Here is a 23074-nt window from a genome sequence, read left to right on the forward strand (position 1 = left end):
CTTGCCAAAGCCCATTGTAACACAAGCATGGGGTGGAGGGAAGCTATGGGGAAGTCTTTGGGCAGAATGCTGGGGACTGGGATTTGAGGAACAGTTGATTTTATGTGGAGCTAAGACTTTTTCTGTACTGGTGTATGTGTTGGGTGGAATTTAGGACAGAGTGGGAGGGAGAGCAGTATATAGATGTGAACGGTTTCTCCTTCACCTCCCACACATGTACTACAGCTTCTTCCCACACCTAAGAGAAAACAAACCAGGGCTTTCTCTCTCCCTTCCCGCCCTCTAATGTTTCCCTTTTAATCCCCTTTTCTCCCTCTTCCTCCTGCTTGCTGCTTCTCCCACTCACTTCAGGTTTTTATTCCTTCTCTGTTGCTATTCCTCCATGTTTTCCTTCCTCTTAAATCTTGTGTTTAATAAAAACTCTTAATGTTTCCAAGATGACCACAGAGTAGATTCACCCCCATTTTTGGAACCACTTATATCTCCTCTCCTCCTCTCTCTTTGTCCTGTGTAAACTAATTTCCTGAGAGCAAGACAGATGGGAGACAGGACTGAGTAATAACAGAAAAGGGTCTGGAATCCTTGCCTTACCCCACACATGTCCATGCCCCTCCTTCATGTTTCTTTATTTTCTTTCCCATCTAGAATCCCTCTAAATCTATTCTCTAGACATGTAGGTGAAACAATCATTTCCAAAGATTATTTATGAGTCTGTAGAAAGAATTCTGGCCATGCTAAGATGATGCTTCTAGGATTGTAAACCTGGTGTTGCTGGGAACTAGGATGCCTGGATGCCCTTCCAGGTCCCTTAAACTGAACCCCTCTGTTCAGTGGCTACTCTCTCTCCTCACCTCTCACAGAGGTCTGCCCATCTCTCTACCCACTATCAAGCAATCAAGCATTCTTTTTTTTTCGGTACGCGGGCCTCTCACTGTCGTGGCCTCTCCTGTTGCGGAGCACAGGCTCCGGACGCGCAGGCTCAGCGGCCATGGCTCACGGGCCCAGCTGCTCCACGGCATGTGGGATCTTCCCAGACCGGGGCACGAACCCGTGTCCCCTGCATCGGCAGGCGGACTCTCAACCACTGCGCCACCAGGGAAGCCCTATTTAACCCTTTTAAGTCTCAGTTTACTTATCTGTAAAGTGGGGATAATTAATAGTACTTAAGCATGAGAATAATATATGAGAATTAAACAGGATAATGCTCAGCACAGTGCCTAGCACATAATAAACACACAGTAAATGTTAACAATCATTACCACTACTGCTACAATGAATGTTTACTACTTCTACTACTATTAAGTGGCAGGTGGGTCTGGAAAGAAAGGTAGGAGCCAGTTTGTGTGGAAGCCCCTGAAAATCCATCTGAAAACCCTGAATATTTTCCTGTAGACAATGAAGAACCATGGAAATTTTTTGAAAAAACTTTGAAGGAGAGGGAAAATATCTTTTAGGAAGTTGACTTATGTATAACGTTGCACAGGGTGCATCTCTGACTGATAAAAGCATATAAAAGCGTGTAATTGTCAACGTAATAGGGGTAAAGAAAAAAAATAGAGATAATCAAGCTATGCTGTTGGCATTTTAGGAATCAATGATCAGGTGGGAGAGTTGAGAATGAAGGGTTAGGCGTCAGGGGCTTTCTCAGAGAGGCCAAACCATGCTACTGAAGCTGCTGCCTACCCAGTCTGACCTTGACACCATGTGGAGGAGCGAAGACACAAAGCCAGACTAAAGCGTATTACCCTTTGTAGGGGTTGCCCTGACAACGCCCCAGAAGGGCTGTCCCGCTCTTGCCTGTCTCAGGGCTTCCTGCCCTACTGTGCTAGGATAAACCCATTTTAACCCTGTTTCATCACATCACTTCCCTCCAAAAGTCTTGCGGGGGTCTCAAAGGCCCATGGGGATGCTTTTCCAATGGTACTATTCAGAGAGTAGATGCAGCCTGAATAAACAATAAAGGGCATCTTCCCGCAACATCATTTTTACACAAATATTTGAGGATAAATGTGAGTTTTAGATGAGATAAACGTGGTAATATTTTGAGTACTGTAATAGCTCACAGATAATTTTAGAGAGAATTGTTTTATATTTGTCTACAGAAGTTGATAGAAATCTTTTTGCATATATTCATTCAGTTCCCTTGGAAAAAGAACTTCAGTGCCTTTGCTGCCGCCCTTCCCATACTTCAGGTGGGGATCTTTCTATGTTCTATTATCTTCGCAGGGTGGGGCCTTAGGGCAAAATTTCCCGAACGATTACAGAAAACAATTCTGGAAAAGTGTAATCTGAGGCAATAGATTTTAACACCAAAGAACTCAGCTTAAGTGGATGTCTTCTAGAACTTTCACTTACTGAACTAAAGAAACATGTTTCTTCCTTGTCATATATATTTTCCATATCAATGACCAAACTTTAATGAAATAACATTTACACTTCACCAGCATTATTTCTAGGTCAATTCAGTGATGATTCAACAAAATGAACAGCTCATTTAAAAGGATGCATAGTATTACTATAAAGAAGTACGTAATATTGAAGAACATTCACTTTTTAATCACGTGAATACAAACCTTACCACGTGTGAGTTTGGTAATGCCCACTATGTCCCTACTCTCTCTGATAGAAATCTCTCAAATATAAAATGTGAAGAGTCCCTACTTCCCTGTGTCATTATAAAGACAAAATAAGATCACATCTGCAAAGCCCTTGACAAAATTGGACATGTTATGAAAACTCAATAAATGGAAACTCTTAATTATTGTAGACTCTTCTATTTCTTCTATTGTTAGATTTTAGATTATTTCCTATTTTTTCTAGAAATAACAGTGAACTATACAGCTATTTTCATAAGTGTTTGTTTACATTTTATAGTATATTTACAGGCTCAAGTTCCTGAAGTCACAATACATATTTTTAAAACTCAGACATAGGCTAATAAGTTGCATTCTAGATAAAGTATATTAATTTATACTTTTGCCGCCAGGGTGTGAGAAGGCCTATCTCAATAATCCTTTACAAGTGGATTTTTTAAAGCTGATTTGAATTTAAATTTCTTTGATTACTAGAGAATATGCATCATTTATTTTTAATGTATCAGTCAATGATACTTCACCTTTTGTTTTTGTCCTTTTTCTCATAGAGTGTTATTTACAAATATATATTTTTAAATGTTCTTGACAATTGTGATTTCCAGTTTGTATTTATTAATTGAATATCATTTACCGGTTACATGGGGGTTTTCTTGTCTTTTCGGATGTCTGAGGTCTTCTGTCAGCGTTCAATAGCTGTTGTGTGTGAATCGTTCCACTTGTAGATGTATTTTCAATGTTTTTGTGGGAGAAGGTGAACTCCACATTCTACTCCTCTGCCATATTGATCCCCCTCCCTCCCCTATCCTATATTCTCTTTAACACCTTGGTCTTACAAAGTTTTACAAGCCACAATACTTAAATTTTAAGCCTCCCAAAAATTGTCTAGAGATATGTGTTTAATAGAAAATTCACATAAGTTTTAAAATATAAACCATGAAGTGCCCATCATCAGATGAATGGATAAAGAAGATGTGGCACATATATACAATGGAATATTGCTCAGCCATAAAAAGAAACGGAATTGAGCTATTTGTAATGAGGTGGATGGACCTAGAGTCTGTCATACAGAGTGAAGTGAGTCAGAAAGAAAAAGACAAATACCGTATGCTAACACATATATATGGAATTTAAGAAGAAAAAAAAATGTCATGAAGAACCCAGGGGTAAGACAGGAATAAAGACGCAGACCTACTGGAGAACGGACTTGAGGATATGGGGAGGGGGAAGGGTGAGCTGTGACACGGCGAGAGAGAGTCATGGACATATACACACTAACAAACGTAAGGTAGATAGCTAGTGGGAAGCAGCCGCATGGCGCAGGGATATCGGCTTGGTGCTTTGTGACCGCCTGGAGGGGTGGGATAGGGAGGGTGGGAGGGAGGGAGACGCAAGAGGGAAGAGATATGGGAACATATGTATATGTATAACTGATTCACTTTGTTATAAAGCAGAAACTAACACACCACGGTAAAGCAATTATACTCCAATTAAGATGTTAAAAAACAAAACAAAACAAACCATGAGAGTTCAAGGAGATTTTGCGTTTGTCCTGGGCTGCTTTGAGTTACCCCTGCAGATGGCCCCATGGCAACAAATGCCATTCAAGAAGTATTTATGTGGAAGAGTTTCAGAAGCGCTAACCATCCCAGCTTCACTACAGCCGAAATCCTCTGCTTGGTTTTCTTCGCATTTGCCTCTGCATTTGTACATGACAGTTTCTTCCAATACACATCTCTCTTTCTTCAGCAATGAACCATAGGCAGCCCCTCAAACGTTGGCTGAAAAGAAGTGTCTATTTGTTTATGTAAAATCATTAACCTCTATACCCTCTCAAGATTGATGCACCTAGGTTGATGATGTTTGTGGTCATAGGTACTTGGTGACATGTGTATTCATCCATTGATGGGTTCATCTCTATCTGTAGAGCCTGTGGTTCACAGGCACAGCAAGTGTGAGTCAGACATGAAGCCCATGGACAAGGACGGCATGGTACAAAGGGAAAAAGACCCATAAACGCCTGTAATACGATGTAGGGTATGGTTAGGGAGATAAGTCTGTGAAAGCCTTGAAAATGTATTTATCTCCATGGAAGGCTCTTCTAAGCTCCATTTGGGAATGGTACTCAACCAAGACTTTGATTAACTCAATCCTGACTCTCCAAAGGAGAACGATTAAATTTTTATGGTTTTTGTTTTGAATAGTTTCTCTTCTAGGCATGTGGGGAAGATCCCATGGAACGACAGAACATCACACAGGTGTCAGAGTTTGTCCTCTTGGGGTTCTCACAGACCAAGGAGTTCTAGAAATTCCTGTTTGTGGTATTCCCATTTGTCTATGTCACCACCATTGTGGGAACCCTCCTTATCATGGTCACAGTGACTTTTGAGTTTTGGCTCCACACACCCATGTATTTTCTGCTCTGAAATCAGTCTGTCATAGACATCTGCTCTTCTACAGTCACTTCCCCAGAGATGCTGGTGGACTTCTTACATGAGACCAAGATCATCTCCTACCAGGGCTGCATGGCCCAGATCTTCTTCTTCCACTTTCTGGGGGGTGGGACTGTCTTCTTCCTCGCAGTATTGGCCTATGACCGCTACATAGCCATCTCCCGGCCCCTCCACTATGTCTCCATCATGAACACTCAAATGTGTGTAGGGCTGGTGGTGACCGCTTGGGTAGGGGGCTTTCTCCACTCCATTTTCCAGCTGGTTCTGATGCTCCCATTGCCTTTTTGTGGCCCCAACATCCTGGATAACTTCTACTGTGACGTTCCACAAGTGCTAAGACTTGCCTGCACGGACACCTCCCTCCTGGAGGTCCGTATGATCTCCAACAGTGGGATGTTGGTCCTCATCTGGTTCCTTTCCTTCTGCTCTCTTACACTGTCATCCTGATGATGCTGAGGTCCACTCAGGGCAGGCGAGAAGGAAGGCAGCTTCCACCTGCACCACCCACATCATCGTCACGTCTATGGTCTTCATTCCCTGTATCTATATCTATGCCTGGCCCTTCACCTCCTTCCCCATGGACAAGACTGTGCCCATCAGCCAAGCTGTCATGATCCCCATGCTCAACCCCATCATCTAAACCCTGAGGAACCAGGAGATGCAGGCAGCCATGAAGAGATTAGGCAAGTGCCTAGTGATTTTCAGCAGGGAGTGAACTTAAAATAGGTTGACTTTAAATGACAAATCTTCTCTCTGAACTTTTGTTTTCCCATGTGAGAAGTGGAGGAAAGTCTTTATGGAGTGTAGCCATTGAGATTAAACTAATATTTCTATGGACCTACTCCTGTGGCAGGTATTGTGTTAGGCACTTTCGCACTTTTATCTCATTCTCACAAAACTGACAGTGGATATGTTCTTATTATATTAAACAGTTTTACAAACGAGAAAGCTCAGAGAGAAGTGACCTGCTCAATGATGAACAGCAAAGGAGGGGCAGAGCTTGGCCATGAGATTGTTCCTCTGACTCCAAGTTTTGAGGCAGGAGATATGGGTGGGGTTTGAAACTCCGGCTCTCCCACAATCACAAGGGGAAACTTAGAGAGTTCCTTATCTATGGATGAATATCTGTGATGAATGCTCAACACTTTCATCTTTTTTTTTTTGTAGCCTCCATTAGGATTTTATTAAGAGATTTTGGCTTTACAATACTAGATAAAGATCAAGGAGTTCCAGAAATTCCTGTTTGTGGTATTCCTACAGCCAAACATAATATCCATTGCCATAAAATACTCAGTTCAAAAGACACTTCTTTATAGAAAACCTGTTGAAGTGTTCCAACTTTAATAATCCTATCAACTCTTGCATTTTAATGTTCTCTCAATTGAATTGCAGCCTAACACTTGCATCTCAGCTTTGGAGCAATCACATTCTTTCCTGCTCCCTGCCTCTCTGCCTCCTTCACTGCGGTATTTGGGAAGTGTTCTCACTTTTAACATTTTTCTAAATATTTCCCATAAAAGTATTTTCCCTTTGGATTTATTCCTTTTCTAGAAAAATTCCTCGGATAATCTGAAAAGTATCCTACTTTCCCAGCCTAATCTTTACATCATTTGGATGATATGGCTGAGAAGATGCTAATAGTATGGTTGGGGAGCCAAGGTCAGAGGGCAGGGCCATGTCTATTAGTGGTCCAGATTTGAGGCATGGGTTCAATCCAAAGCTGTCACCTCATGGGTTTTTGCCTTTCTCTTTGACTTTCTGCCCTGGGATGAGGGCTTCTTGAGGGCAAGGGTGTGTTTTATTCATCTTTATATCCTCCCAGCACCTTGAACAGTATTTTATACAGAGAGGCATTTCTGCTTTTTCTTGCACCGTATTCTTTCCCTGTCAAGTTCAGATCTACTTTTTATTTCTCTCTCTGTAACTTATATTTCTTTACTCCATCTCCTTTGAGGTATGCTTCCTTTATAAAAGTCTTGGGCAATGTATAATGTTGGTCCAAAGTTAAGAAGATAATACAGAAGCTTTTTTGTTCCCGCTTCCCTCCCAACAACCATCCCATCCAGGAAAGCCATCGTGGCAGCTCTGATTTTATCCTTTCTCCACCTCTACCTCCCTGCCCCATTTCGCACATTCCTCCCCATTCACAGTGGGTGGGTCTTTGGAGATGAGGGGAGAGAAAATGGATTTAGTGTCATGTTAGATCTGAGTGGTCCCTCAGAACAGTGTTTTCCTCTTTCACACTAGAGTTCTTTAAATATCTGATGAAAATTTTCTCATACTCTAATTTATCTCTTCTCCAGATGCAGCACCTGCATTCCTTCAATTGTTCCCATTGTGACAAGTTTCCTGATTCCACCGTCCTGGCCATCTCCTCTGTATTTACTGTCATATGACAACATCCCTCTTAAAATGTGATGCTCACCATATGACACACAGCTGCACGGGGGATGTGAGCTCTTTTGAAAACTGTGATGGTCCTCTTTGAAATATATATCCATAAGGATGCTTTTGGTTGCAAGTAGCAGCATAACCAAATCACAGTGGCTTAAAGAATGAGGAAATCACCTCACTTAAAAAGACTAGAGGATAGGCAATTCCAGAGTTGGTTAATTCAGCAGCTCCAACAATTTAGGGCTCTGGGTTGGCTGCTCTGTAATTCCCTGTCTTTCCCCTCATGATGGCAATATGGCTGCCAACGCTCCAGTCATCATATCTTTTTTTTTTGCGGTACGTGGGCCTCTCACTGTTGTGGCCTCTCCCGTTGCGGAGCACAGGCTCCAGACGCGCAGGCTTAGTGGCCATGGCTCACGGGCCCAGCCGCTCCACGGCATGTGGGATCTTCCCAGACCGGGGCACGAACCCGTGTCCCCTGCATTGGCAGGCGGACTCTCAACCACTGCGCCACCAGGGAAGCCCCATCATATCTTTATATCCAAATAATTCAGCAAGAAGGAAGAGGAGACGTATTCATGTGCCTTTTTTTTTTTCCTGGGGAGAAAATTTTCATAGAATCATTCCAGCAGAATTCTCCTATGACCCACTGGCCAGAAACTGGGTCATATATTCACCCCAGTCTACAAAGGGGAATGGAAAATGCATGCCTGGCTGTTTCAGCCAGAAAGAAGGGGATTGGAAATGGCAATCAACAGTGTCTGCCACATAGGTATAAGCCCCTGGTAGCAGAATGGTAGAGACATGATTGGCCTGAGTCGGAAATCTTGACAATGAGCAAAGTTTGTCATAGACAGGTACATAAAATCAAATGCCTAGAGAAGCTGACAGGTAACATGAATAAGTTAGGTGGGCCCAGTGAAGACTAAGGTGAACTAGAGAGTACATATCCAGGCCAGAGGGGAAACAGCACTCCACTGCTCTTCCCCACCCTCATGCAGAGCTCCAATACCTAAGTCCTTACAGAATAATCAGAAGGATTTTATTTAGAGATACTAAACAGCCCTAGATGAACAGTCCAGGTCATTTTCCCAAATTGGCATTCAGGGATCTTCTGACAAAACAACTGACCTGATCGTCCTAAACAGAAGCCTCAATGAATACAGCTATATCCATGAGACTTTATACATTTAAGACATCTCTCATGGAAGCTATGCTGTGTTTATGACATGAATTTGACTCAACCCCAAATTTATTAACCCTATAAAGGTTTTACAGGAAAAATTAAAAATAAATTGTTCATATGTGGCTTAAATTAAGAATGTTCCCTAGGGGGCTTCCCTTCCCTGCTGGCGCAGTGGTTGAGAGTCCGCCTGCCGATGCAGGGGACACGGGTTCGTGCCCCGGTCTGGGAAGATCCCAGATGCCGCGGAGCGGCTAGGCCTGTGAGCCATGGCCGCTGAGTCTACGCGTCCGGAGCCTGTGCTCCGCAACGGGAGAGGCCACAACAGTGAGAGGCCCATGTACCACAAAAAAAAAAAAAAAAAAAAAAAAGAATGTTCCCTATGCTTTGATGCTGTCTTGAAGAGTATAGTGGGACAATAGCAGTCTTTGAAGCCATGGGACTCATATCCCAGCTCTTCCTCCTCTTGGTTGTGTTCTTTTTGGAGTTCATTGAACCTCAACCTTTTTAGCTGTAAAATTTACATAGTATTCACCTCACAGTGTGGTGTGGATCAATGAGGTAAATGTAAAACACTCAGCAGCACTTAGCACATAGTAGGTGTTCAATTAATGTTAGTTTCTTCACATATTCCCATTTACCATTTTTTAAAATTCCATCAATATTTTAAAATTAAGCATCTGTTTCCTTAGGATCTGAACAATCAGGTCAAGTAATGCTCTTCAGTTATTTTGTTGATATGATTAGTGCAAGCAGCTGTCTTAAAAGTTGTTGAAGGGGGACTTCCCTGGTGGTCCAGTGGTTAAGACTCCTGCTCCCAATGCAGGGGGCCGGGGTTCAATCCCTGGTCAGGGAACTAGATCCCTCATGCTGCAACTAAAAGAGCCCGCATGCTGCGACTAAAAAGATCCCACATGCTGCAGTGAAGATCTCGCATGTGGCAACGAAGTTTCCGCGTGCTGCAACTAAGACCTGGCGCAGCCAAATGAATAAAAATAAATAAATAGATATTTTTTAAAAAGTTGTTGAGGGAAGGCTGTAAGTCATTCTAGTAATAGTAGATTAATTATGGTCCAGAGAATACTTCAATTCTTCTCAGGCTCATTAATCTCTTGATCTTGCCATTCCACCTGTACTTATAATCAAGCTTGGGGATGATTTAAGTGTAAGGAGAGGAAGACCTCAATAAGCCTTGCCTATGAAACTTACGTCACATATGATCCATTAAAAGTGGTGTATCAGTTAGGGTTTCACCAGAGAAACAGGACCAGTATGATATGGAAATGTTGGGGAGAAGAAATTTTCCTCTACCCTTGCAGGTTCTTCTCACTGGTCTAAGAATGAAATTGACATGAGACAGATTAACAAGAGAAAATCAGAGTTTAAGAACATGTATACATGGGAGAGACCCAGGCAAACTGAGTAACTCACCACAATGGCTGGAACTTTCACCTTAAATACCATCTTCAGCTAAAGACAAAGGTATTTGAGGTAGGTGTGTGGAACTGCAAAAGAGGAAGAAAATTGACATGGAGATGGAAAAGCAAATGTTTGGTAAATTAATGCCTGCTGGGCCATGTAGAGACAATAGAACACAGAGTGGACACCATCTAGGCCCTGTCCCCCTACACATACACACCTAGCCCACATTCTTTGCAGGTGTCTCTGGTGATAGCTCCATTCCGGGAACAGGTTATCTATCTAAATTCTTTTTACAGCTAGAGGGGAAGGTCAAAGTTTCTTCCTGAGTCTTTTGGGCCTTGATTGTTTTCACCTCAAAATAATCCACATGTCAAGGAGACAGAGAGATAGATAGAGAGAGATTTTTTGTAAGGAGCTCTTTATCGGATTGTGAGACTGGCTAGGTAAGTGTGAAATCTGTAGGGCAGGCCAACAGGAAGGGCAGGCTGGAACTCTTAGGCATGAAACTGCAGTCCAGAATTTCACCTTCTTCAAGGAAACTTCAGTTCTGCTCTTAAGCCCTTTTAACTTATTGAGTAGGGGCACATTCAGATTAGCTAGGATAATCTCCTTTACTTAAAATTTTTACTTATAAAAAAATAAAAAATAGGACTTCCCTGGTGGTGCAGTGGTTGAGAATCCACCTGCCAATGCAGGGGACACATGTTTGATCCCTGGTCTGGGAAGATCCCACATGCCATGGAGCACCTAAGCCCGTGCGCCACAACTACTGAGTTTGCACTCTAGAGCCCATGAGCCACAACTACTGAGCCTGCATGCCACAACCACTGAAGCCTGCACGCCTAGAGCCCATGCAACAAGAGAAGCCACCGCGATGAGAAGCCTGCACACCACAATGAAGAGTACCCCCCACCCACCGCAACTAGAGAAAGCCCATGCACAGCAATGAAGACCCAACACAGCCAAAAATAAATAAATAAAATTTAAAAATAAATAAATAAAAAATAAAACTAACTGATTATAGAATCAATTGCATCTACAAAATACCTTCTCAGCAACACCTAGATTAATGTTTGCATAACTGAGAACTATAGACTAGTCAAGTTATCACATAAAACCGACCATCACAAGGGGGGAATTATTAATCATCAGTGATGCTGAGCTCCCTCAATGAGGATGTAAACGAAGTTCATTTTATACGTATCCTGCATCCATTTAACAACTTGAAGCTAAGTCTGAAAAATATGTATTTTCTTAGATGTATGGTACATAGAGAAATCGTTTTCTCAGCTCAGTGTCCATGACTGGGTCTTTAGAATAATTCCTCCATTCTGGCCATTCTGGGCTTTTGAAATCATTATGTTGATTAGTGGATGCAGTGAGCAAATGAGGTCTGGTGGACAGTTTACAGATTCAAATGTGCCCTGACAGGGGAATATATAAACTGGAACATATCAGGTTTCTTTTATTGAAAGGTAAATCAAAAAAAACACCCATATTATAGTCAGTGAGATGGACAAGTCCTGTCCCCTTACCCAGAATCAATCCAGGGTACTTTTTCAAGTGATTCAATTCTAAAGTATTCTAAAGCTCTAAATAAGTAGTTTTCCCCCCATAGCTAACATACTCAATAGTGAAAAGCTGAAAGCATGTCCTCTAAGATCAGGAACAAGACAAGGATATCCACTCTCACCTCTTTCATTCAGCATAATTTTGCAAGTCCTAGCCACAGCAGTCAGACAAGAAAAAGAAATAAAAGGAATCCAAATTGGAAAGGAAGGAGTGAAAGTGTCACTCTTTGCAGATGACGTGATGCTGTACATAGAAAATCCTAAAGACACCACCAGAAAACTCTCAGAGCTCATCGATGAATTTGGTAAAATTGAAGCATACAAAATTAATATACAGAAATCTCTTGCATTTCTTTAAACTAACAACAAACTATCAGAAAGAGAAATTAAGAAAACAATCCCATTTAACTATCATATGTACCTGGAAAACTGTAAGACACTGATGAAAGAAATTGAAGATGACAGAAACAGATGGAAAGATATTCCATGTTCTTAGACTGGAAGAATCAATATTGTTAAAATGACCATACTACCTAAGGCAATCTATAGACTCTGACAATGCCTATCAAAATACCAATGGCATATTTCACTGAACTAGAACAAATAATTTAAAAATTTGCATGGAAACACAAAAAACCCCAAATAGCCAAAACAATTTTGAGGAAGAAGAATGGAACTGGAAGAATCATGCTCCCTGACTTCAGACTACACTATGAAACTACAGTAATCAAAACAGTATGGCACTGGCATGAAAACAAACACATAAATCGATGGAACAGAATATAGAGCCCAGAAATAAACTCATGCACTTACGGTCAATTAATCTACAACAAAGGAAGCAAGAATATACAATGGAGAAAAGACAGTCTCTTCAATAAGTGGTGCTGGGAAAACTGGACAGCTATATGAAATTAGAACATTCTCTAACACCACATTCAAAAGTAAACTCAAAATGGCTTATAGACTTAAATGTACAACTAAATATTATAAAACTCCTAGAGGAAACATAGAACACTCTTTGACATAAATTGCCACAATATATATATTTTTGGATCTGTTTCCTAAAGTAAAGGAAACAAAAGCAAAAATAAACAAATGGGCCCTAATTAAATTTAACAATTTTTGCATAGCAAAGGAAACCATCAACAAAATGAAGACAATCTAGTGAATGAGAGGAAATATTTGCAAATTATAGGACCAATAAGGGATTTAGATCCAACATATGTAAACAGTTCATACAACTAAACATCAAAAAAACAAAACACCCAATTTAAAAAATGGGCAGAAGAATTGAATAGACATTTTTCCAGAAGAAACACAGATAGTCAACAGGCACATGAAAAGATGCTCTGCACTGCTAATCATCAGGGAAATTCAAATGAAAACCACAATGAGATATCACCTCACACCTGTCAGAATGGCTATCATCAAAAAGAACACAAATAACTAATGTTGGCGAGGATGTGGAGAAAAGGGAACTTGTACACTCTTGGTGGGAATGTAGACTGGTGCAGCCACTGTGAAAAACAGTATAGACGTTTCTGAAAAAATTAAAAATAGAACTACCATATGACCCAGCAATTCCACTTCTCAGTGTATACCCCCCAAAACCAAAAATACTAATGTGAAAGATACATGCACCCCAATGTTCATAGCAGCATTATGTACAATTGCAAAGATATGGAAACAACCAAAGTGTCCATCAACAGATGAATGGATAAAGAAGATGATGTGGGATATATATATATATATGTACCAATGTATACATATATACAGTGGAATACTACTCAGCCATAAAAAAGAATGAAAATCTGCCATTTGCAGCAACATGAATGGACTTGGAGAGCATCCTGCTAAATGAGATAACTCAAACAGAGAAAGACAAATATCATATGATATCAGTTATATGTGGAATCTAAAAAATACAACAAACTTGTGAAAAAACAAAAAAGAAGCAGACTCACAGTTATAGAGTACAAATTAGCAGTTACCAATGGGAAGAGGCAAGGGAGAGGGGTAATGGTATTTAAGAGGTACAAACTATTAGGTATAATAGTTATACCTAATATAAATATATATTTTTTAGATATAAAATAAGGTACAAGGGGGGCAGAGTCAAGGTGGCAGAGTAGGAGTATGTGGAGTTTGTGTATCCTCACAAGTAGGGAACCTAACATATGCTAGTGGGGGCCCTCAACACCAAGGGGACAGGAGGAACCCCTGAGCTACTGAGTAGGACATGGGGTGGGGAACAAGAGGGGAAGAGAAGTGAAGGCAGGATGGGACTGGTGCCCCTGAGGGGCAGCTGGGGGAGGGGAGGAGTTCCCACGTCTGGAGAGGCCCACTCACCACGAGGGGATCAACGGGGATGGGGAGAGACCCTCGGGAGTTTGGAGGATTGGAGGGGAATGCAGCTAGTGTTTTCCCTGCCCACTCGGGCCCTGGGGAGCCTGCTGGGGTTTTGGGTCTGGTCCTTCACCCTCTGAGGCCCCCTCTAGCCGTGTGGGTCCTGGTGGTGTGGGAGTAGAGGCGAATGGGGAGGGAACCCCAGGGATTGGAGGATGGGGGTGGGGAAGTGTGGCTACTGTTTTCCTCACCGACTCAGGCTCTGGTGAGCCTGCTGAGGTCCCAGGCCTGATCCTCCGCATTCCTAGGCTGGAGGCACTCTGGGGCCCTCTCTGGCCGGTTAAGCCTAAGCCTCACTCTGCCAGCTCTCCAGGGCCTTTTCCAGTCCTGTGGGTCCTGAGCCTAGACCCCATCACTGCCTAAACCATGCCCCTCCACAGCCAAGGCCTTTTTCCGGCCCTTTTTTTTTTTTTTTTTTGCTATTGTAGCTCTGTTTTACCTTCCAGTTGTTGTTTCATTTATATTTTTATTTTTTCTAATATATTTTTTAGTTTTCTAATATTATTTTTAATTTTTGTTATTGTCTCCTCCTTTTATTTTTTTTGCCATGCATTGTGGCTTGCAGGATCTTGGTTCACAAGCAGGGGGTTGGGCCTGAGCTCCTGTGGTGGGAACACCAAGTCCAAATCACTGGACTAACAGAGAACCTCAGACCCCAGGGAATATTAATTGGAGTGAGGTCTCCCAGAGGTCCTCATCTTGTCACCAAGACCCCGCTCTACCCAGCTGCCTGAAAGCTCCAGTGCTGGAAGCCTCAGGCCAAACAACCAGTAAGACAGGAACACAGTTCCAACCATCAAAAAAAATGAGGTGACAAAAAATATGTTACAGATGAAGGAACAGGGTAAAAACCTACAAGACTAAATAAATGAAGATGAAATAGGCAACCTACCTGAAAAAGAATTCAGAGTAATGAAAGTAAAGATGATTCAAAATCTCAGAACTAGATTAGAGGCACAGATTGAGAAAATACAAGAAATGTTAACAAAGATCTAGAAGAACTAAAGAACAAACAACAGAGATGAACAACACAATAACTAAAATGACAAATACAGTAGAAGGAATCAATAGCAGAATAACTGAGGCAGAAGAATGAATAAGTGAGCTGGAAGATAGAAAGGTGGAAATAACTGCCAAGGAGCAGAATAAAAAAAAAGAATGAAAAGAATTGAGGACAGTCTCAGGGACATCTGGGACACACTAAATGCAACAACATTAGAATTATAGGAAGACGAAGAGGAAGAGAAAAAGAAAGGGTCTGAGAAAATATTTGAAGAGATTATAGTTGAAAACTTCCCTAACATGGGAAAGGAAATAGCCACCCAAGTCCAGGAAGCACAGAGTCCCATACAGGATAAACCCTAGGAGAAACACACCAAGACACATACTAATCAAACTAACAAAAATTAAATTCAAAGAAAACATATTAAAAGCAGCAAGGGAAAAGCAACAAATAACATACAAAGGAATCTCCACAAGGTTATCAGCTGTTTTATCAGTAGAAATTCTGCAGGCCAGAAGGGAGTGGCAGGTTGTATTTAAAGTGATGAATGGGAAAAAACTTCAACCAAGATTACTCTACCCAGCAAGGATCTCATTCAGATTCAATGGAGAAATCAAAAGTTTTACAGACAAGCAAAAGCTAAGAGAACTCAGCACCACCAAACCAGCTCTCAAACAAATGCTAAAGGAACATCTCTAGGCAGGAAACAAAAGAGAAGAAAAAGACCCACAAAAACAAATCCAGAGCAATTAAGAAAATGGTAATAGGAACATACATATCTATAATTACCTTAAATGTAAATGGATTAAATGCTCCAACCAAAAGACACAGACTGGCTGAATGGATACAAAAACAAGACCTGTATATATGCTGTCTACAAGAAACCCACTTCAGACCTAGGGAAACATACAGACTGAAAGTGAGGGGATGGAAAAAGATATTCCATGCAAATGGAAATCAAAAGGAAGCTGGAGCAGCAATACTCAAATCAGATAAAATAGACTTTAAAATAAAGACTGTTGGACTTCCCTGGTGGTGCAGAGGTTGAGAATCTGCCTGCCAATGCAGGAGACATGGGTTTGATCCCTGGTCTGGGAAGATCTAACATGCTGTGGAGCAACTAAGCCCATGTGCCACAACTACTGAGCCTGCGCTGTAGAGCCCATGAGCCGCAACTACTGAGCCCATGTGCCATAACTACTGAAGCCCACACACCTAGAGCCCATGCTCCACAACAAAAGAAGCCACCACAATGAGAAGCCTGCCCGCTGCAACGAAGAGTAGCCCCCACTCACCACAACTAGAGAAAGACGGCGTGCAGCAACAAAGACCCAACACAGCCAAAAATAAATAAATAAATAAAATATAAATAAATAAAGACTGTTACAGAGATAAGGAAGGACACTACATAATGATCATGGGATCCATCCAAGAAGAGATTGAACAATTGTAAACATTTATGCACCCAACATAGGAGCACCTCAATCTATAAGGCAAATGCTAACACCCATAAAAGGGGAAATCAACCATAACACAATAATAGTGGGGGACTTTAACTCCCCACTTACTTACACCAATGGACAGATCATCCAGACAGAAATAAATAAGGAAACACAAGCTTTTTAATTAATTAATTTATTTTTGGCTACTTTGGGTCTTCGTTGCTGCACACGGGCTTTCTCTAGTTGCAGCAAGCGGGGGCTACTCTTTGTTGCAGTGCGTGGGCATCTCATTGCTGTGGCTTCTCTTATTGCAGAGCATGGGCTGTAGGCCTGCGGGCTTCAGTAGTTGTGACAAGTGGGCTCAGTGATTGTGGCTCACAGGCTTTAGAGCACAGGCTCATTAGCTGTGGCACATGGGTTTAGTTGCTCCATAGCTTGTAGGATCTTCCCAGACCAGGGCTCAAACCCATGTCCCCTGCATTGGCAGGCGGATGCTTAACCACTGCACCACCAGGGAAGTCCCAGGAAACACAAGCTTTACATGACACAATAGACCAGATAGATTTACTGGATACTTATAAGACATTTCACTGGAAAGCATCTGAATACACTTCCTTCTCAAGTGCACATGAAACATTCTCCAGGACAGATCACACTTTGGGTCACAAATCAACCCTCGGAAAATTTAAGAAAATTGAAATCATATCAAGCATCTTTTCTGACCACAACACTATGAGATTAGAAATCAATTACAGGAAAAAGAACTGTAAAAACACAAACACGGGAACCTAAACAGTGCACTGCTAAATAACCAGGAGATCACTGAAGATATCAGAAAGGAAATAAAAAATACCTAGAAACAAATGACAACAAAAACACGATGACCCAAAACCTATGGGATGCAGCAAAATCAGTTCTAAAAGGGAAGTTCATAGCAATTCAATATCACCTCAAGAAACAAGAAAAATCTCAAATAAAACATCTAAACTTACACCTAAAGCAACTAGAGAAAGAAGAACAAAGAAAACCCAAAGTCAGTAGAAGGAAAGAAATCATAAAGGTCAGAGCAGAAATAAATGAAATAGAAACAAAGAAAACAATAGCAAAGATCAGTAAAACTAAAGTTGGTTATTTGAGAAGATAAACAAAATTGATAAGCCTTTAGCCAGATTCCAAGAAAAGAAGGGAGAGAACTCAAATCAATAAAATTGGAAATGAAAAAGGAGAAATTACAACTGACGCTGCAGAAATATAAAAGATCATAAGAGACTACCAAAAGCAACTATATGCCAATAAAATGGACAAATTCTTGGAAAGGTACAATTTTCCAAACTGAACCAGGAAGAATTAGAAAATATAAACAGACCAATCACAAGTAATGAAATTGAAACTGTAATTAAAAATCTTCCAACAAACAAGAGCCCAGGACCAGATGGCTTCACGGGTGAGTTCTATCAAACATTTAGAGAAGAGCTAACAGCTATCCTTCTCAAACTCTTCCAAAAAATTTCAGAGGGAGGATCACTGCTAAATTTATTCTACAAGGCCACCATCACCCCGATACCAAAACCAGACAAAGATATCACAAAAAAAGAAAATTACAGACCAATATCACTGATGAACATGGATGCAAAAATCCTCAACAAAATACTAGCAAACAGAATCCAACAACACATTAAAAGGATCATACACCATGATCAAGTGGGATTTATCCCAGGAATGCAAGGATTTTTCAACATATGCAAAACAATCAATGTGATACACCCTATTAACATATTAAAGAATAAAAACCATATGATCATCTCAAAAGACGCAGAAAAAGCTTTTGACAAAAGTTAACACCAATTTGTGATAAAAGCTCTCCAGAAAATGGGCATAGAGGGAACCTACCTCAACATAATAAAGGCCATATACAACAAACCCACAGCAATGGTGAAATGGTGAAAAACTGAAAGCATTTCCTCTAATATCAGGAAAAATACAGGGATGTCCACTCTTGCCACTCTCATTCGACATAGTTTTGGAAGTCCTAGCCATCTCTAAGACTTCTTTTCAGAGAAGAGAAAGAAATAAAAGGAATACAAATTGGAAAAGAAGAAGTAAAACTGTCACTGTTCACAGATGACATGATACTATACATACAAAATCCTAAAGATGCCACCAGAAAACTACTAGAGCTTATCAATGAATTTGGTAAAGTTGCAGGATACAAAATTAATGCACAGAAATCTCTTGTATTACTATACACTAACAACAAAGATCAGAAAGCAAAATTAAGGAAACAATCCCATTTACCATTGCAACAAAAACAATAAAATACCTAGGAATAAACCTACCTAAGGAGACAAAAGACCTGTGTGCAGAAAACTATAAGACACTGATGAAAGAAATTAAAGATGATACAAACAGATGGAGAGATATACCATGTTCTTGGATTGGAAGAATCAATGTTGTGAAAATGGTTATACTACCCAAAGCAACCTACAGATTCAATGCAATCCCTATCAAACTACCAATGGCATTTCTTACAGAACTAGAACAAAAAAATCTTAAAATTTGTATGGAGACACAAAAGACCCCGAATAGCCAAAGCAGTCTTGAGGGAAAAAAACGGAGCTGGAGGAATCAGACTCCCCAACTTCAAACTCTACTACAGTGCTACAGTAAACAAGACAGTATGGTACTGGCGCAAAAACAGAAATATAGATCAATGGAACAGGATAGAAAGCCCAGAGGTAAACCCACGAACCTATGGTCAACTAATCTATGACAAAGGAGGCAAGGATATACAATGGAGAAAAGACAGTTAATTCAATAAGTGGTGCTGGGAAAGCTGGACAGCTACATGTAAAAGAATGAAATTAGAACACTCCCTAACAACATACACAAAAATAAACTCAAAATGGATTATACATTGGTACAGATGAACCTATTTCCAGGGCAGGAATAGAGTCACAGACGTAGAGAATGGACTTGTGGACACAGTGGGGGAAGGGGAATGTGGGACGAATTGGGAGATTAGGATTGACATATATACACTACCATGTGTAAAATAGATAGCTAGTGAGAAACTGTTACAAAGCATAAGAAGCTCAGCTCGGGGCTCTGTGATGACCTACATGGGTGGGATGAGGGATTGGGTGGGAGGGAGGTCCAACAGGGAAGGGATATATGTATACATATTGCTGATTCATTTCATTGTACAGCAGAAACTAACACAACATTGTAAAGCAATTGTACTCCAATAAAAAAATGAAATAAAATAAGCTACAAGGATATACCGTACAACACAGGGAATATAGCCAATATTTTATAATAACTATAAATGGAGTACAACCTTTAAAAATTGTCAGTCAGTATATTGTACACCTGTAACTTATATAATATAGTACAGCAACTATACGTCAATTTTTTAAAAATAACTTTAAAAAATCTGTATCTCTTGTATGTGGAAGAGCTTCACATTATATTCTTATCTGCCGCAGGAAGATACTTTATTTTGCCAAGTATAAACATTTGCAATGAAAGAATTCAGACCAATCTGGAAATCCTATGCAGATCAGACAGCTCCGTGTAAGAAGTCAGACAGTTTTTACAGCACATCAAGGTTACAATGCCAATTAATTCCAGTCTTGCGCAATTCCTCATAATAGGATATATATGGGTTTCCTGTACCAATCCTTGCGTTAGAGGTGGTAAGAATTCACATGTAAAGAATGTTGGCATTTTACAGATGATGTAGTAGACTTAGGACAGGTGGTTAATCAATATTGGGACTTTGGTTGGCAAAATAAAGGACAAGGTTTACAGGGCAGTAAGTTTCCAGTGTAGTCTACAAATATTTTCTCACTTATGAATTTCGTTAAGTGAAGATCAATTAGGCTTAAAAGTAGACGAAAGGACAAGAGAAGAAGGGGGAGAAGAAGAAGGAAAGAAATCAAGCCAGTTATCTGGACGATTCCAGGAGAGAGAGAATAGTCCCTGTGCTGATGAGCAAGACTGTGATGCTCAGAGTGTGGTCCCCAGGACAGGGGCATCAGTATCATCTGAGAACTTGTTACAAATGAAAATTCTTGGCCTTACCATTGACCAAATGAATGAGAAGGGCTGGGGCTGGGGCACGCTAATTTGTCTTTTAACAAGTTCTCCAGGTGATTGTCTCAAGGGTAAGAATCACTGGTCTAAGAAATGGGTTCTTCCCAAACTCCCAGAGAGTCTGTTTCTTTAGAAGAGACTCTTGTCCTATTAGATCTTGGTCTGAGAATTCTACATTCTACAATCTATAAAATTGTATTGTCCTTGGTCCTTTTGGCCCCCAAGGAATAACTCTTAATAATTATGTGTTTTTGAGACATTTTGAAACTTTTTAACAACTTCCATTGCTCCCTTGCCCCCAGTGGTAATCAACCCAGCCCTACTTCCTGAGCTGAGTCCAGTAAGTTCTCCCCAGAGATATATCCTATTCCCCAAGGGTCACACCCATTGTTGTATAGGTGATGTATGGGCAGTGGCTGGGAAGCTAAAGCTGCAGAAAAGGATTTCCAAGAAGATGGAAGACCTGAAGGCTCTCTCCCATTCTGGGCTGAAGAAAGGTGAGAGACCAGGGTTTCCTCACCTATAGATAGAGCAGCTGTAAGAAGCATCCAGAAACACTTACTGGAGGTGGAGAGAATAAACAAGTGACATAGGCTTGACAGTAGTAATTCTTACATGTGAGGAGAGCCTCAGAAAGTAATGCATGGAAAACAAGGTGTTGAAAACAGATTCCTCAAGTTGCATGTGCAAAACCAGGTTTTTTACAACCAAGTGAAAGCTTGGTTCTGTGATTTAGAGGGAGGACGCTAAGAGTAAAGGATAAGGGAATACAACACAAAATTCTCCACATGGACCACATAATTACCTATTAATACATTATGTTAGCAAACATTTTTTGAGCAACTGCTAAATCAGACTTAGTATAGGTGCTGGGGTTACTGAGTTGTTGAATTAAAAATCTAGTTAAAAGGGACAATAGAAAAAATGATAAATACTATAACAGAGGTACTTATAAAACATTATTGGAACCCAGAGAAATGAGGGATTAATTCTGCATGAGAGAAATGGAGAAGGAGTCACAGAGAAGGTGGTGTCTGAGGACTTCTAGGTTGAGAAGGTAGTAGAAGGTATTTCAGGAAACAGAATTCATTCCCAAAGCTAGAGAAATAACCAAGCATATGGCAAATGTGAGAGGCTATGAATTCCTTGAACAGAAATCAGTTCCTGGATAACAGGGATACTGATTAGAAAGGTAGATGGAGTCTACATTTTAAAGTTTGGTATGACATACTGAGAGGGAGTTGCACATATGTAAGTATGTTTTTCAACCCTGAATTAATCTACAAAGCATGTTAGGCAGCTTCTAAGAGTTTGAGTTTTAAGCTGTGGGCCCTTGATAGTCATTAAAAGATTATAATGAGGGAGGAAGACGATCAGATAGGTTTAGAAAGGTCTCTCTGACAGTGATATAGAAGATGGACTGGCGTGAAAGCAGATGGAAGAAGAAGGATGCTATTAAAATGACCTCCGCTGGACAATAAATTGCAGGAGGGAGGTGGGGGGGGAGTGAGACAAAGCAGGGGAGTGTGGGGGCCACTTAACCCTCACCTGTCACTTCTGTCTCTCACCCTCCGTGTCCTTCACCTTTGTTTCCATTCCCCTCCCCACCCCTCCACCTCTCCCTTCCCCTTCCTCCCTTTCTCTTAATCTGCCCTCCTTATTCCTTTGTCTATTTTATTTCTCTTATTTCAACATCTTCCTTTCTCTTCCATCCTTCTATTCAGTAACATCTTCTAAAATTCTTGTTCCGTTCAGAAGAGCTCTTCCAGTCCCCTTCATACAATAGCCATCACCCATTTCTTAATCCAGAGAATCTCTCTCCCCCTTCTTTTGTCTCAGCACTCACACCATATATTCCATGACCTCATCCAGTAAGGGGCCACCTACATCAATGAGGGAGGCACTTCCTATAGCTGTTCACCCACCCAGCAGTCAACACCACATGTTTTTGAGTATTGGCTGTCAGCAAAGATGGGCACTGCAGGGCAGAAATAAATTATAAGATGCATAATTATACCTCTGGGAGCTTAGAGTTGAATTATGGAGGGAAAACCTAGAAATGTTAATGAACCATGAAAAGTTCATTAACATTATGATATGTTCATTGTTGCATGAAAAATGATTGGTACAAAAAAGTATTAGAGACTGGAAAAGGGAGGGTATCTTTAGAGCAGGAGACTACACAGAGGACAGTGATTACCATTTATTATTCCAGACACTGTTCTAGGATCCTTATGTGTTATTTAATTCCCTAGGTAATTTCTATAAAGGAAACATTCTTCTTAGAGATGTGGAAACTGAGACCCAGGTTAAGTAACTTACTCAAGGTCAAATTTCAAGGAAATGGAAGCTCTGAAATTTGACTCTCGTTTGTTGGATTCTAAGTTGTCTCCCCCATCACTATATTACACTGAATCATTGAAAGGCAGGCTGTATGTGTCTCTGGATGGCTTTAAGGTATCGCTTGAATGTGTATTCCAGCACTGACTAGTGAAATCTCCAAAGACAAGGCCA

At 40.8% G+C, this 23074-nt stretch overlaps 1 pseudogene; it reads left to right on the forward strand.

The window, feature by feature from the left end:
• Positions 1–4825: 4825 nt before the first annotated feature.
• Positions 4826–5759, forward strand: LOC114889606 (annotated as a pseudogene).
• The last annotated feature ends 17315 nt before the right edge of the window (positions 5760–23074 follow it).

This window comes from Monodon monoceros, unplaced genomic scaffold, assembly GCF_005190385.1.
Source record: "Monodon monoceros isolate NGI ecotype Baffin Bay Population unplaced genomic scaffold, NGI_Narwhal_1 Super_Scaffold_9, whole genome shotgun sequence".
In the NCBI taxonomy this organism is placed as follows: Eukaryota; Metazoa; Chordata; class Mammalia; order Artiodactyla; family Monodontidae; genus Monodon; species Monodon monoceros.